General features: G+C 42.3%; 1 long non-coding RNA gene across 1 annotated transcript; it reads right to left on the reverse strand.

Moving 5' to 3' along the window:
• Nucleotides 1-255: 255 nt before the first annotated feature.
• LOC146557068 (uncharacterized) lies at nucleotides 256-7,986 on the reverse strand. The gene is made up of 2 exons (XR_014889065.1): nucleotides 4,551-7,986; nucleotides 256-3,852 (listed from the first exon to the last, which is right to left on the reverse strand). It is a non-coding gene; the product is annotated as an uncharacterized LOC146557068 (long non-coding RNA).
• Nucleotides 7,987-13,082: the final 5,096 nt, after the last annotated feature.

Consider the following 13,082-nt stretch of genomic DNA (forward strand, 5'->3'; position numbering starts at 1 on the left):
AGTTACCGTTTAAAAAGGTGGTATTCAGAATACAGTTACTGAAGGAAACTGTTTCCAGGGCCTACTCCGTGGATCGGCTTCCTCCGAGGCGTGGACGTCTATCAGCAGAGAATGTACCTTCACCTATCAGCAGAGAATGTCCCTTAGTCTGTAACACAGTCAAATATATTCTCAAGTAATATTCAAGCATGCCATTCAGCGTGTTAGTACGAGCAGCTCGGGAGCAGCTTGGGAGAACAAGAAAACAGAGACTGCTTTAGATTGTCTTCCCAAAGTGACTCAACTTTATTCACAAGTACAACAGTTTATATAGAGGGTAAAATTCATGAGACAGCAGATTATCAGTTTAAACCAGTACAGACCAAGATAAGGCAGCGTCTTCCTGCCCTTGGGTGAAGAAGCATCCTTTGTGTAGTTTATTAGTTCAGCTACAATTGTGATTATCTCAGCGACATTTTTCAAGGCACAAAACGAAGAGTTCTTACATTAGTGAAATCTGAAACAAACCATTTGGCCTTCAACAGGCGTCTAAAAGATTAAGAAACTAATGTAGCTGAGGGAGTGATCTCTGTGGTATTTCAACCTTGTACCAGCCTGTGATTCTCACACATCAATTCTTGGGTCAAAGAGAAAAATAACTAAAACAAAAGGGGCCTTATTGAATGACAGAGTTTTCCTGCATAATGTCACTATAAAACAATATCCAGTAAATGCTACCATGGTACTAAAATACCTAACAGTTCCCCTCTTTTATTATTTTTAAAAATAACTCAAATAGAAAGGAAAAATCACAAATGTAATAACATAATATAAAAAGCAAATCATAAAATGTAATAGTTCACAACCTAATGTTCAATATACACATCAGGAACATCATTGGTAACATCTGGCACATCCTCAGGATCAATTTGTGCTAATTGCAAATACATTGAAGTAGCTGTACTGGTAGCTATACGGGTTATCATTGAGCGTACACAGGGTATCACACAACAGGCAATAATCATCAAAAACAAAATAATACATGCTACAACTGTTACAAAGGCTACAATGAGTTCCTTCCATTTTCCAAACGTGTCCTGCATCCACTTGTCTAGCCACTGACCGTGACCTGTATTGGCTCTTAGTTCTATCTGCAGCGTTCCGTCCGTCTGCTGGATACAGGCAGATCCGAGGTTTGTTGTATCAGTAGTTCTTGAGCTAAAGTTACTAGACCGCAGGTACCGGTCCAATTAACAGGTAAGGCTAATCTAAGAGTATTATTGCACATCCAATAAGCATGTGGGATTGGTCTGGTCAGGCGCGAAGCTGTAAAGCCTTTTAATATGCCTCCCCAGTACGAGTCGTTTAGTGTGTTGGGCGAATGCAGGATTGTTGAGTTATCTGAATGCGTACTTATATATGCATATATATAAGAAAACATATGTTTATATTGTGTCCTGTCAACACTCGCTGCTAGCCATGTTTCGTTACAGCGTGCTCCTGGAGAGTCAGAAAAGAACGTATAGTTTTGTGTGTCATAATTTATGTTTTCAAGTTTTGGTCGGTGTATGCATGTCATCAAAATATTTGGGTGATGGCGCACCTGTGTTGGGGGCGAAAGAGGTTCAGTGCGGTCTTCGGGGCGCTTCATTTGGTTGCAGGGGTGGGTAGAATCATTAATCATGCTAACATCCTTACTAGAGACTTGTGCTGTGTATATGAATAAACAATCTAAAGGACTTAGTTCTACTCGCAGCGCTTCAATCAGGGTTACCGTTAAGGGCCCCTTTTTATCATCTTTGAATAGCATCTTTGTTAAGGGAAAACCTGAAATTGGATATCCCACTATGACCTGTTCTGGATTACCCTTTGAACAGACATAACAGTTACTGTTTCCTAAGTCACGAGCGGCTGTTCTGGCATTGTCATACCAGGCGTTAGTTCCTGTTCTAGGGGGTGCATAAGATGGTTTATTGGTGGTGTCTGTGTTGCTTTCTACTGATTTTAGAGAACGTGACGAGTGTACTAGGTGGGTGTCTTGCCAAGTGGAGCATGAGGTATTGTCAGCAAAATGTGGCTTGCAGAAACGTGAACAGGGTTGCACTTTACAATACGAAATAGTAAATAAAAATCCTAAGATTAATGCAGTAGATATGATTAATAACCTAAATATATAAAAAAGACAGTTCTTTAGTCGTCTCCTGGCCTGGTCCCAGGTTCGAGAGATGACAATGGGCATTTCATTTTCTCCATTATCAGGATGAAACGAGTCTATCTTTATTAGGTTAGACATTGTGTGGTACTCTAGGCTTTCTGTTCCTGCTGGATGTTCGAGTACCTTGTTGTTGTTCAGGCGGGGGATCAAAGGGCTTTCTGAGTCTTGGCTCTTTCCGACGTTGTGTGTTAATCAGTGATTGTGTGTGTGTAGGTGGATTGGATCCGGGCGCTGGCTCGCCTGAGTCGTCATCTATAGGTGTATTGAATCCGGGCGCTGGCTCGCCGGAGACGTCATCTACTTGATCCGACGCCTTAGGTGGTTTGGTGGGGCTGGTCTTAACCCTGCTGGCATGAATCCACTGAGGTTGTCCGTCTGTTAGGATGCTGGTTCTCGTCACTGCAAGTACAGTCTGGGGGCTGGAACACGCGGCCTCCCCGAGTGCCCTTGGTTTTAGCGACTTTACCAACACCGCATCTCCTGGTTTCCACGGATGGGTTGGATCTATGGAAGGGAGAGGCTGAGAGAGACAAACTTTCTGATAGTTATTATTCAGTGTTTCTACCAGGTTATGAACATAGTCAGACAATGCAGTGTCTATGTCCCCTTCCAATAGCGGTGCCCCTCTGGAGGCTGACCATGGTGTTGGAAACGGTCTTCCCATGATTATTTCAAATGGAGATAATTTGGTTGCTGCGGATGGAGTCATTCTAATCTCGCAGAGGATTTGAGGAAGTAGTTTGATCCAGGTCATTCCTGTTTCTATCATTGCTTTAGTCAGGCGATTTTTTATGGTCCTATTCATTCTTTCTACAACTCCTGAACTCTGAGGATGGTATGGCACATGATATTTCCAGTCTATTGCTAGAGTTTTAGCACACTTTTGAATTACTTCTGATGTGAATGAAGGTCCTCTATCACTGTTAATTTGGTGAGGTATTCCGAATCTGGGTATTATTTCATTGCACAACTTTTGACAGACTACTTCTGCAGTTTCTTTTGATGTTGGGTAAGCTTCTACCCATTTACTAAATTGGTCCACTATTACCAGTAAGTACTTGATGCTTCCTTGTGCTGGCATGTGTGTAAAATCAATTTGTAATGTATGAAATGGGAAATCTGGTTGTGGTAAATGCTGATGTTTTGCTTTTGGTTTTCCTACATTAGTTCGTGCACATGTTAGACAGGTTGCTAATATGCGTTTTACTGCGTGTGATGTTTTCTCGATTACAAATCTTGATTTTATTGCTCCTATTACCCCTCTTTGTCCGACATGACTCACACCGTGAAAATGGCGGACAAGGATTGGCAGTAGTGAAGATGGGAGGGCAATCAAACCCTCAAGGTTTTTGTATAAGCCGTCTCTGTTATCTAAGGTACAATCATTACTTTCCCAGTAAGTGTAATCTAAGGCAGAGGCTTGCTCTTGTATGAATTTTAGGTCAACATTTGTTTCTAAATAGTCTGGGAGCGTGACAAGTGGCAGCTGTAAAGGCAAAGATAATACTTCCCTTCTGGGTGGTTGCTGTGAGGCAGCAGCTGCTTTCGCGGTTACGTCTGCAAGAGCATTTCCCACTGCTTCGTCTGTGTCAGCCGTGCTGTGCCCCTTCGTTTTAACAACTGCAATTGCCGATGGCAGCTGTATAGCCTGCAAAAGTCTTTGAACAAGGTCAGAATTAGCGATCGGTTTTCCATCAGCAGATCTAAATCCTCTTTGTCTCCACAATGTGCCAAAGTCATGCACCACACCGAATGCATAACGGCTATCAGTGTAAATTGTTACCCGCTTATCCACATGTAACTCACAGGCGCGTATTAAAGCCATGAGCTCTGCTTTTTGTGCTGAGTGAAATGGTAATGAGTGAGCCTCTAGTATGATGTCAGGCAATGTCACCACCGAATAGCCACAAAGAAATAAGTTGTCATTTGGTTTTGAACAGGACCCGTCCACATAAACAATGACTGAGTCTGGGATTGGTGTCTGCTCTAAGTCTGGGCGTGGTGCTGTGGATTCCTGTATACGTGTCATACAATCATGATCGTCAGGGTCGTCTGAACCATCCTGTCGGTCAGAGGAACACAGCATACGAATGAGTAAGTGTGCTGGCGAATTGGGTGTGCTGCTTGCTTTTATAGTGAGATTTGCTGTTGAAGTTAGTGTAGCTTCATAACCTGAGCGACGTTGTGCGGTCATATGTTGTGTAGTTATGTTTGCTAGAATGGTCGTGACCTGGTGATTGGTGTGTAGAATAGTGTCATGTGAGAGTGTGAGCTTCTCGCAGTCCCTTATCATGATAGAGCAAGCTGCTACTGCTCTCAGGCAGGCCGGCATCCCCTGAACTACTGCTGGCAGCACCTTTGAGTAGAAGGCTACTGGACGGTAGCCACAGCCATGCTCTTGGGCCAATACACCTGCACAGGTTGTGCCGTTCTCTGTGACGTACAGGTGGAACGGTAAGTGGTAGTCAGGCAGACCCAAACAAGGGGCGGAGGTCAGCGCTCCCTGTAATGCATTGAAAGAGGCAGTCATTTCTGTGGACCACAGTATTCGAGGAGGCTTGTCTTTTTTGCAGCATTCACGCAGAATGTGGTCATGAAAAGAACAGTCTGGTATCCACTGTCTGCAATAGTTCACCATGCCTAGGAAAGACAGCATTTCTTTCTGTGTAGTGGGCTTAGGGACAGAGGTCACAGCTTTGACCCTGTCTGTAGTCATAGAACGTTGTCCGTGAGACAGTGTAAATCCCAAATATTGAACAGAAGTCTGACAGTACTGCATTTTCTTTGCTGATGCTTTGTGGCCAGTCTGTTGGAGGTGCTGGAGTAGCATGTGTGTGGCAGTTTGACATAGTTTTTCAGTTTCAGCACAGAGGAGGAGATCATCTACATACTGGATCAGAGTACAGCCCTCTGGAGGAGTGAAGCCGTCCAGGGTAGCACGTACTACCATTGAGAAAGCCGCAGGGCTGTCTACCATGCCTTGGGGTAAGCGAGTCCATGTGTACTGCTTATCTCTATGTGTAAAAGCAAATATCGGCTGTGTGTCTATATGCACAGGTACTGAGAAAAAGGCGGAGCACAAATCCACCACAGTAAAATGTGTAGCTGTTGCTGGAATAGATGTCAGTATGCTGGGAACATCTGGGACAATAGGTGGCAGAGGCTTAATGACTGCATTAACTTGCCTTAAGTCTTGTGTGAAACGCCATACGCCAGGTTTGTTAGGCTTTGGCACAGGATTGACAGGAGTGTTATATGGAGATACTGTGGGCTTTATTACTCCAGCTGTTAATAAATCTCCTATGATGATGTCTAAGGCTGCGGCTTTTTCAGCGGAAATGGGATATTGCTTGACATATACCGGCTTGTTGTTTTTCAGCTGAGCATGATAAGGTGTACAGTCAATAAATCCTACATCATTCTCACCTCTTGACCATAATGTCATGTTTTGATATTCAGCTGGCAATGTGACAGCAGAGATAGTACAGTGTATGGGGTAGGTTAGATCTATGTGTTGACATGGTGCAGTGATGTCATAGCCTATGTCTGAGTTATGTGACAAAACCACTGTTTGGCCTTCACTGGTGTGAGCAGTTATCATGTTGTTGAACAGTGTGAGAGAAACAAATATGTGGCTTCCAGGCATGGGGCTACCTGGTAACGGTGTTTGCACATGTTTTTGACACAGAGTGTGACGTGGGATACCAGTCAGATGGATATTGAGTTCATTCTCCGCTGAGGCGTCCAGCTGACACAGAGGATGTTCCTTCTCCATGGTGTCGGTGCATAGGGCAGAGAAAACATAGCTGTTATCAGTATCTGCAAACATTTCACCCTTTGTGTTAAATGAAATACACAAGTTCATTTTTGCCATTAAATCTCTGCCTAATAGATTCACAGGCGAGTTTGGAATAATTATGAATGGATGATATGTAATTTCATCTGGTTTTGGGCCCCAGCGTGTTTTTAGAGAATGAGTTTTGGGGCATTGCACTAGAGTTCCGTTTATTCCCATGGTGTTGATGCACACAGAGGAAACAGGCCCATTATAGAATTTTCCAGACAGTGAACTTTTAGTGGCTCCACTGTCAACTAAAAAGGAATAAATCTTTTCACCTATCTCTATATCTAACATGGGCAAGCTTTCTGTGTTACGGGACAATTGCAAATGCAGCATCGTGTGTAGTGCTTCACACTGTCCCTCATCTTCACCTGGGCCTCCCTATTGTCGGTCCAGTCTTTCGTTATCATATGGGTGGGGATTAAAATGTGGATTATAAGGTTGCTGCCTAAGTGCAAAGGGGCCGTTTCTTTGATGTGATTCCTGTCTGCGTTGCCAGTTACCTTGTCTGTAAGAGCTCTGCTTACGCCTAGTGGCAGGAGCTGGTCCTGTGTTTTGTGGTTGAGATCTACCTGCTGCTGATTTGCATTCCGTCCTCCAGTGTCCTATTTTTCCACAATAAAAACATACGTCTCCACTCCTATCTTTCCTTCTGAAATCTCCCTGCTGCGCTTGTTGAGGGGGCGGGGCCCCTGCATACATCATTTTTTCACTTTCCTCTGAGCCTTCAACATCAAAGTTCAACATCATCTTAACAGTTTTAGCCTTCGTGCTGTTGGGAAAAAGATCTGCACCAGCTTTTGTTTTGACAAGTGTGATAAAGTTCTTTATTTTCATGTCATAGAGATTATCAGTGGCAGTCAGCTTCAATAGTTGTGAACATTCTGGATGAATATTGTTTAAGAATGTTGTTATGAAAATCTGATCATTTCCTCCTTCAGGCATGCATGCCTCATTAGTCCAGCAGTGTGTGAAACGTTTCATAAACACTAGAATGGATTCATCTGGCTTTTGCTTACACATGGTTACTGCATTTAAATCAATTTTATCTCTAGACATTGTGAGCAGAAATCTCTTTAGATTTTGAAAAAAAGCTGTGATTTTGTCATCATTTATCCACAAAAACGAGGAGGTGTTGGCTGCTTGGTCATTTTTAGGGTCTAGTTCCTCTACTTCTTCAATAAGCTGAGATTCAGTCACACCTGGGATTCGTTGACATAATATATATCTATAGTCAGGCCCACCCAAGTGGTGGTATCTGGTACTTCTCTGTAATGCAGAAACAAAGGCTGTAGGATTTTGTAGAGGATCGGGAAGTTCTTTAATGGTTGCTGCTAACTCTGAAATTTTAGGGGGTTGAATGCAACACATGTCCCCTATTATCATGAACGGGAGGGAGGTGCTGACGTCATTAAATTGTGATCCCTGCTTTTCTTTATAACGGGTGTTTTTGTGGGGGCCCTCTTGAGTTTTTTCCTCTTTTTTCTGCTTTAAGTAGTTTCTTATTAAATTTCTGGTGTTAGTTATTGCTTTTGGCACAGTTAAACCATTCGCTACTCTAGTGTGGCGCTGAACATGATTATCTATGACAGAAACGGCTTCCTGCAGTTCAGCTTCCGTACGTTCAGTTAAAGGATCTTTCATGATTTCCTCACACTCTGCCATTAACTGTTTTGTTTGCTTTTTATGTTCCTGTAACTCTCTTTCTCGTTCAGTGTATTCTCGTTCCTGTCTTTGATCTAGGTTAAACCAGTCATCTTCTTCTGATTTAGGTGTCATTTCAGTGCCTTCCTCACTCCTTTGGGATTCTGCTGTTAAATCAGGATATACGCGCTGATGACGTGCAGCCGCCGCAGCAGCTATTAATTCTGTTTTTTCATCATAAGGCGGCGGAGCCGTAGGTTGAACGGATGGGCATATAAGGCTAGTTTTTTCTGCAGTGGATTTACTAGAGCCTGCACTGGCTTGATTTAAAGCATTTACGTCTGGCTCGGGTCCTTTTTTCCATAGTGGTAGCATGCGATTGGTCACATCACGACATTCTATCATATATTTTTTACAGGACTTTTTAATCAGCCTACTTTTCTTATCACAAATAGTATTTAACATTTCTACTGACCTGTTTTCTGGCGATAATCGTTCGGGATAGGGCTCCGGAAATACATTAGGATGCATTAAAGTTATAGTTCTTAAGTTCGAGACGAAATCAGTCACGTAAGCACTTCCGCATGTCCTGGATACGTAATCATGGAAGTCTTCATTGATTCGCGAGCGTGGGTTAAACGTAACCGGAAGTGGGAGTCGTACTGAGCCGCTATTTGTGATTTTATATTTTATTTTTTTCGGTTTTACAGTTAATTTTGATTTTTTATCGGACCCGTCTAAGGTCTTTGAATTATTCTGACCCATGGTCAGTGATTTCCAGAGGGGTTTTAGACGCTTTGAAGGATTTAAGTTAGTTTTTATTTTTGCTGTGGCACACCTGAGGTTACTTGATTTTTTGCTAGCAATTTTATGTTTTTAGTGAGCAACTTCTCACTTTTTAACGAGCAACTTCTCGTTTTATGACCCCAGGCAACTTCCTGTGTCCTTTCTGCTGGTGAGCAACTTCTTAGTTTATGACAGCAGGCAACTTCCTGTGTCCTTTCTGCTTTTATTTACAAAACAACAGGCAACTTCCTGTGTTTCTATGTGGGCCACTAAATAAGGCTCCTCAGTGTATCCCACTTGTTACTATGTGGGCCACTGAAGAAGGCCTCGTCAGCGTATCCCGTTTTTATGTGGATCACTGAGAAAGGCATAACACAGTCTTATAAAATAAAAAGACAAGTGCCTACCTTCGTCAGGATCCCACTTCTCGACACCAAAATTGAAGGAAACTGTTTCCAGGGCCTACTCCGTGGATCGGCTTCCTCCGAGGCGTGGACGTCTATCAGCAGAGAATGTACCTTCACCTATCAGCAGAGAATGTCCCTTAGTCTGTAACACAGTCAAATATATTCTCAAGTAATATTCAAGCATGCCATTCAGCGTGTTAGTACGAGCAGCTCGGGAGCAGCTTGGGAGAACAAGAAAACAGAGACTGCTTTAGATTGTCTTCCCAAAGTGACTCAACTTTATTCACAAGTACAACAGTTTATATAGAGGGTAAAATTCATGAGACAGCAGATTATCAGTTTAAACCAGTACAGACCAAGATAAGGCAGCGTCTTCCTGCCCTTGGGTGAAGAAGCATCCTTTGTGTAGTTTATTAGTTCAGCTACAATTGTGATTATCTCAGCGACATTTTTCAAGGCACAAAACGAAGAGTTCTTACATTAGTGAAATCTGAAACAAACCATTTGGCCTTCAACAGGCGTCTAAAAGATTAAGAAACTAATGTAGCTGAGGGAGTGATCTCTGTGGTATTTCAACCTTGTACCAGCCTGTGATTCTCACACATCAATTCTTGGGTCAAAGAGAAAAATAACTAAAACAAAAGGGGCCTTATTGAATGACAGAGTTTTCCTGCATAATGTCACTATAAAACAATATCCAGTAAATGCTACCATGGTACTAAAATACCTAACAGTTACTTTGTTGAAATAAATGGATTACACTGCGGTACTTTCCTGTTTCATTTTGTCGCGGGTCAGGACTGTTTGGGTTTTGTTTGACAGCTACGTTCTGTCGTTCCAGGCGGCAGCGTTACGGTTGCCATGGTTACAGGGCGACGCTCTCTCTCTCTTTCTGCGACTGTGTGTTTCCTGGGTGAGAGAGCGCCTTTTCGTTGTTGTTGTTGTGCTAAGCTAACAGGCAGAATGCTACAAGCATAGCTCTAAAGAATGTAGCATCATGGGCAGTGTAGTCCGTGCTACAGGGAGAATGCACTGCCATACACGTTATGTGTCTGTGAGCGCGAGGAGGGAGAAAAAGGGGAGTGGAAAGGTACGAGTTGTCGTCGAGGAAAAACGGGAGCTGGAAGCATGTAAATATAATAATAACCACTGCAGCCAAGAAGAGTGCCTGACGAGCCCAGTTGTAAGTAAGCTATTAAGACTCGACTGTACACCGTGTTCGTGTTTTCCTCCGAAAACAATAAGTTCCGTTGGAGCAGTCTTTCAACTAGTGATGTGCGGATCGATCCTGAAATATCGATTCCTCCGATACCAATCATTTATGTTCTAGAATCGATTCTCACATTAAAATATCGATATTTTAGTAATTTAGAGTAAATTTGTAGTTTATCATTAACAGGAACACAGTGGAAAGAAACTATAACATTCGGATTGCCTACATTCAAAGGAACTACTTCCTCTTCCGCCTTTCATAGTCATGTGCGAAATACGGCTGTATAAATGTCTCGCAGCCCCTTGGCGTGCGCACTCACAACAATGGCTGAGCATAATTGTGCGGATGTATTTTACCTCCACAAACAGCTGAGCCGTGGTTTGCAATAAATGTGGCAAAAAAAGTGAGGTGTTGTGGCCATACTTGCCAACCTTGAGACCTCAGAATTAGGGAGACATTCAAAAGGGCTGTTTGGGCGGATAAATATATTTTACAGGGTTTATTTATCGGATAAAATACGTTAAATGTCACCGTTATTATTGGCCGGCCCGGAAACAGCGGGGGTGTCCAAATTCAGAGGCTGCTTCCACCTGAGGACCGGCCTTCGCGGTCTAAAGAAAGCCGGGTAGTACGTCACGAGCTCCCTCGGTGGAGTGAAACTCTGCCGTCTGCTCCTTGCTGTCTAAAATATAACCGGACACTGACGTAAACTCTTCTGTTTAATCAGTTTTCTGTTTGACGTTTATTCAGCTGTGTGAAAACCCCGGAGGAACCCTCCCGAGGGAATAATAAAGTTTAATTTAATTTAATCTAATCTAATAACTTTAATCTCAGCCAAACCGATTTACTCACGAACAAATAAAACACTGAAAAAGCCAAACAAGAACATTTTTAAGTTATCAAAGTGACTTGTACATCATGTTTAACCCGAGTGGTGAAAGACCGCGGGGGTTTGAAGACGATGTGTCGGTCGGCTCAGATATTTGAAGTTTACACAGCTACATTCTCACCTGAAAATATGTTAAAAGTTTTTTGCGACCCAGAAAGAGAAATAAGAGTGATATTAAAACTAAGTCGCTGCCGTCATTGTTGGAAACTGGAATTGGCTGGGCCGCGCTATGAATTCTGCGATATGGTTTTTCAACTTTGTTGTCCGGGTGGAAAATCTGGAGAAAGGTGGGATTCTCCCGGAAAAATCGGGAGGGTTGGCATGTATGGTTGTGGCAACATCACTAACCTTGTCAAACACCTCAGAGTAAATCATATCACAAAATATGACGAGCGTATGTTGAGGCGAACTGAAGAGGAGGAGAGGGACAGGTGCTGCTAGGGTGAGAGTCTCTCACGGAGTCCTTTAGTCCTCCAGGCAGGCAAGGTGTTCAAATAGCACACAACTTTAGTTTTTTTATTTCTATATGATGAACTCTGCATTATTAAGTGATAAGAAGAAGGTATTCTGATGTCCTGTAATCATTATGACGCTATAATTTGAGATACAATAAATAAAATCCGTTTTGTACAAAGTATCGGTATCGGATCAGTATCGTCGATACCACCCTGAATATTACTTGGTATCAGATCGGAAAGGAAATCAGTGGTATCGCACATCACTACTTTCAACGCCTCTCTCTGTCTCTCGCAAGAAAAATTGACCCACACAACAAAGTAAAGCTATTTTTCGGCTATGAGCCGACAGGGACCCCGCCGTATTAGTCAGAGGTCCCTTTACTACAGTTCGGAGTCGCGGACCTTCAGTAATAGTAATAAATCACACAGCAATAGTACATTCACGTTGTTGTAAAAAGCACGATAATATATTAAGTAATCCAAAGTATTCAGAATACGTTACTCTCATTGAGTAACGTAACGGAATACGTTACAGAATACATTTTGGGGCATGTATTCTGTATTCTGTAACAGAATACATTTTAAAAGTAACCTTCCCAACACTGTCAGTAAGTATGACATGCCTGCTGCCAGTGTACCAGTGACCAATGAAAGTCAAGTGAGTGGCTGGCCCTTAAAAATGCATCCTTTTAAGGCCCTAGTGTACAAAAATGTACATGCCCCAAAAAGTGCTATAAAAACTTTATATATTCATATTTTTTTTTCACTTTAAATTGGTCAGTCTTTTAAAACTACTTCTCCCTGAAATATTCATATGAAGTTTTAATTATATTTTCGTTGTTTTAACCCTTTAAATCCCAGTTTTATTACATGAGCGCCCTGTTTTTTTAGCCCCAAAAAACAAAAAACTAAATATTTTCCAAAAAAAACATTTGAGGTAATATTTGATTGTTATTATAATTAGGCCTTTAGATGGACTAAAGATTGGCACCAACAGTCATTTCGATCGCCTTTTATTTTTTTTGCAGGAGCGCATTTCATAAAATGCACACACTATCGGTCCTAATCGACCACGCCCAAAAAAGTGCTATAAAAAATTTATATATTAATATTTTATTCCACTTTAAATTAGCCAATCTTTTAGACCTACTTCTCCTTGAAATATTCATGTCAAGTTTTAATTACATTTCGCGGATTTTAACCCTTTATATCCCGGTTTCGTCACATGAGCGCACTGCTTTTTTTGCCCCAAAAAACATAAAACTTGAATATTTTCCAAAAAAAACATTTGAGGTAATATTCAATTGTTATTATAATTAGGCCTTTAGATGGACTAAAGATTGGCACCAACATTCATTTCGATCGCCTTTTATTTATTTTTTCAGGACCAGAAAATGGTCTCCAGGCGGCAAATGCTCCTCCTCTAGGCCGAAATAAGTGCATCGTCCCGGGGTAAGTCGCGACGATCACCGGGGCACGATCACCGGGGACTGCTTTTTCCAGCCCACACGTCCGATACCACGTGACAACAAATACGTCATTTCCTGTTGACTAAAAAAAAAATGCACCCTCTCACGGTCCTAGGGGCCGAAAATGGTCCCGCCTGATCAGCGGGCGAAGCCGCTGCTGCACGCCGGAAATGAGGCTTCA

Source organism: Mchenga conophoros, linkage group LG16, assembly GCF_057382185.1.
Source record: "Mchenga conophoros isolate Kocher_MC1m ecotype Shallow Benthic linkage group LG16, M_conophoros_male_GT1.1, whole genome shotgun sequence".
Lineage (NCBI taxonomy): Eukaryota > Metazoa > Chordata > Actinopteri > Cichliformes > Cichlidae > Mchenga > Mchenga conophoros.